The following is a 3,737-nucleotide window of genomic DNA, read 5'->3' on the forward strand; positions in this document are numbered from 1 at the left end:
CACACACACACACACACACACACACACACACACACACACACACACACTCACACACACAAACAAGGAGGGAGGAGCGAAGCAAGAGTGTCCGGAATAACGAGGCGGAAAGCCGGGAGTGAGAAGCCAGCCAGGGAAATTTCAGAGTAAGAGGTTGTATCCCGGTGGATCGTTTTCTCCTTGGAAAATAAATCTTCACCTGATATTATTAAGAAACTGCAGCTCCCAGAAACAAATAGAATCAATGCGCTTTATTTCTTTTGAGTCCTCAGGAACCGAGGGGGGGCTGATAGCCAGGGTATTAAAACCCGAAAATTAGATTTTACCAGGATTTCTGAACTCCGATTTCTCTGTCTTATTGAATTAGCGCCTCTCGGAGCTGGCTGAGCTCGGAGCAGGCTCCTCCCGGAGTTGCCGGCTGCGCCCTTGCCTCGTGGGAAACTTGGCGCTGTGGGCGCGGGGCCCCTGGAGGGCACTGGAGGAGGGGTACCCGGGCTGCCCACCCGCGGTTCCCTCTCCCTTCCCATCGGGGGCAGCCGGGCTGAGTGAGATCTGCCTTCAAGGGGGTAGTGCCCGAGGGCTAGGAAGGAAAGGGGAGCCCGCTGCGGCCGGTCACCTTCCCGCCCTCCACCCCGGGCCGGGTCCCCGGGGGTGCTCCGGGCACCGCTGGCTTAGCTACCCGCGACCCGGGTGCCCCCCAGCCCTGGAACAGCAGCCCTCTCAGCTCCCGGCGTCCCCCACGGCCTCTTGGCTGCCGGGGAGCCCCGAAAAGTTGAGGGCTGGGGGGTGGGGCGCGAGAAGGAGGCCTCGGCTGGGCGCGGGGGATGGGGGTCGGTCCTGGCTGGGCCGAGGGGTCGGAGTGGAGTTCGAGCTTTGGGTGGGCTGCACAGGGGCGTGCATCGCACACGGGCGTGCCCCCCAGTTCCGCAGTTGCGTTTTGTCTTTCCCAAGTTGAGTGCAAGGCCCTCCTTTAATAAAGGCCCCTCCGGCACCGAGGATGCCCCCTCCGTTGGCACCGCCTCCCTCAATTAGAAGACACCGAGCAAAGCGCCCGGGAATTAGTTGCCTTCTTTTTCCCGGCGCCGCTTTCCAGCAGCGCCCCGGCCTCCGCCGCCCCCCGCCCGGGCGGGGAACTTACTCGGAGCGGGCGGACCCCGCGAGCCCACGGTTCTCTTCCCGCCTTCCCGCTGCCTGCGCTCCCCCAGTCTGCGCGCCGCCCTGTTCCAGGTTCCACTCCACACGTCCCCAAGCCGGTCCCTGCTCATCGCCCTCCCCCATTAGCCCACCCCTCCACCGCACGGAAAGAAGTTTCCAGCCTGGCTGGCCAAGAGTTTCTCTGTGCAACTCACACAGACCCAGTTTCCGGAGAGATGAGAATGGGATGCGAGGAAGAGAGGGGGCGGGGGGTGGCTGTCGATGGTGGCGATTAAATTGGGGTGGAGGAGTAGCGCGAGAGAAGGGTTAATTTTCTTTTCACAAACACAGGCACGCATTCTTGCAACATCTATCCCCACCACACACACACACACACACACACACACACACACACACACACACACACGAGCGCGCGCGCGCGCTCACACACACACGCGCGCGCTCACACACACGATGGAAAAAGACCCTGGTAGGAAAAAGCCAGCCGGAAAGACAAGCTTTTCCTTTAAGATGCTCCCACAAATGCACACTCACACACCCCTCTCGGGCGACTCCAGCCCTCCGCTAGTAACAGCAGCTACCAAATAACTTTTGCATCCGAGCCTTTGCTGGGCCGCTTTAAGTGGCTCCCGGGCCCCGGGGAAGCTTGCATGGTCACCGAAGCCCTTTAAAAATGAAACCAGGCTGGCACAGCTGCAGCCGCTCTCCCCCCCGCGCGCCCGCCGGCTCTCCCCGCCCGCCTTACCCCGGCTCGGAGCAGCTTCCCGGAGCGCAGACCCGGGAGGCCGAGGACCGCCGCCCGCGGGCGCTCCGCCTGCCCTGGCCGGCGCTGGGTGGGGGCGCCGGCCGGAGGGCTGCGAGCCGCGGCTCCTCGCCGCGCCGCTCCCGCTGCCGCTGTGGCCGCCGCCGCCGCCGCCGCGGCCGTCAGATCGGGGTTGGGGAGCCCTCCGGCCCCCGGGGGGGCCGCCCGCAGCCGTCCCGGAGACGCGGGCCGGGGGAGGGGGCCGCCCGCGCCGCCCGCATCGCCCGCCCCGGGCCGAGCGGGAGGTCGCCTCTAACAAGTGCAAACTTTTTGGGCCCCCTGGGCGGCTCGGAGAGGACCGGTGCGCGGGCACCGGGCAGCCCCCCGCCCGGGTGGGCTTCGCGGCTGCTCGTCGGGGCGCCGGGGCATCCCCCCAGGCGCGGCGCGGGCCAGATGGCGGGGCGCTTCACCGCCCCCCTGCACTCCGCTCCAAGTTAATGCCGAGGCTAAATCCTCTTGCCATCTCTCACGATCACCATCGGGGCTTTTATCTCTCGGTCTGATCCGGGCTGCGTAACTTCCTCTGTGTGGCTTTAACACACCATCCCACCACGGAGCAACGGTCTTCTTAAAGGTGCAGGAAGGAAATACTGCGAGACTCGGGGGACGCGCCACGGCCCGGGGAGGGGCGCCGCCAGCAGGGGCGTCCTGGCGGGCCCGCGGCCAGGGTGGCCCCAGCAGGCGGCCGCGGGAGCGAGCCTGCTCTGGGGGGTCGCTGCCTAAACATCTCCTCCCGGCTCGGGGGCCGGCGGGTCGGTGCGCGCAGAGCGCATCCTCAGCCGGCACGGGTCAGGCGCCGCGGGGCTGCAGCTTCCTTTTCCAAAACCCTGGGGCCTGACGGGGTGCCAGCGCCCAGGGGTGTGGGGGCTGCCCCATCGGCACCAGGGAGGGGGCCAAATGAGTCAGTCCACCCACCCCCAACAGCCAAGGGCTCAAGCCTGCCGCTCTGACTCCCTCTGTGAAGTGCTGCCACCCAGAAGGCCCCAAGCAGTGGGTAAAAGGGTGGGTGGGTGGATTTGGGGAGATGGGGAGGGGGAGCGATCTGAGCGCACAACCAGAGCCTGAATACCAGCTGACACATCGCCGCCTCCACCCTGATGGGCCCTGCTTTTGATGAAGCCAAGCCAGCTCCGGAGGGAGTGCAGAGTAGGGGGGCAGGAGGGGCCTCACTCCTGGCAAGCATAGGAGGGGAGCGGGGAGGACTCCTGAAGGGGATCCGGGCAGAGGCCAAGGAGTTGGCAACACTGGGCAGCCCTGGGCTCTTGAACCCGCCTGGAGGTTTCCTGCGGTGCTGTCTCCCAGGGCTGTGCAGAGAGCTTCCTCCATCTTCCAGGGGGGACATGTGGATTTCAGGTGCTCCTGGCCTCCTCCAGGGTGGGTTCTCACTGCAGTGCTCAGGCAGCCAGCCCTGCGATTTGGATGCATCGAGAACAAAGAGCCCGAGGGCAGAGAGGGAGACGGACTGGTCCAAGGTCACAGAGGGTGTCAGGAACAGGAGCAGGATGGGTCACCTCAGGGCCCCACCCCTCTGCCTCCACTTACCTCCCCCTTGACCCTTTCCTGCTGTTGGTTCCCCCCTTGGCTTGAAGAGGGGGCCCTACTGCTGAAAACCATTTCGGCTATTGTCACAAAGCAGGCAGACGATGCAGAATTAGAGACTGTCATCTGCTTTAATAATAATAACAGTAACAATAATTTAACATTTATTGAACACCTGTTTTATGCCAGGCTTCATGCAAACTGGTTTATGTGCATCAGCTGCTGATTCTTCCCAATGGACCCA

At 64.2% G+C, this 3,737-nt stretch overlaps 1 protein-coding gene across 10 annotated transcripts in view; it reads right to left on the reverse strand.

Moving 5' to 3' along the window:
* The window catches only part of NTNG2 (netrin G2), a 67,567-nt gene extending 64,663 nt beyond the window's left edge, over window positions 1-2,904 (reverse strand). For all 10 annotated transcript variants that reach the window (XR_012382154.1, XM_073905572.1, XM_073905577.1 and 7 more), the window contains exon 1: window positions 1,898-2,904. The gene's annotated coding sequence lies outside the window, so the exon portion shown is untranslated. The remainder of the gene's footprint in view (window positions 1-1,897) is intronic.
* Between the last annotated feature and the right edge of the window lie 833 nt (window positions 2,905-3,737).

The sequence above is a fragment of the Callorhinus ursinus genome, unplaced genomic scaffold, assembly GCF_003265705.2.
Source record: "Callorhinus ursinus isolate GAN/ISIS: 27379988/994484 unplaced genomic scaffold, GSC_fseal_2.0 scaffold24, whole genome shotgun sequence".
Lineage (NCBI taxonomy): Eukaryota > Metazoa > Chordata > Mammalia > Carnivora > Otariidae > Callorhinus > Callorhinus ursinus.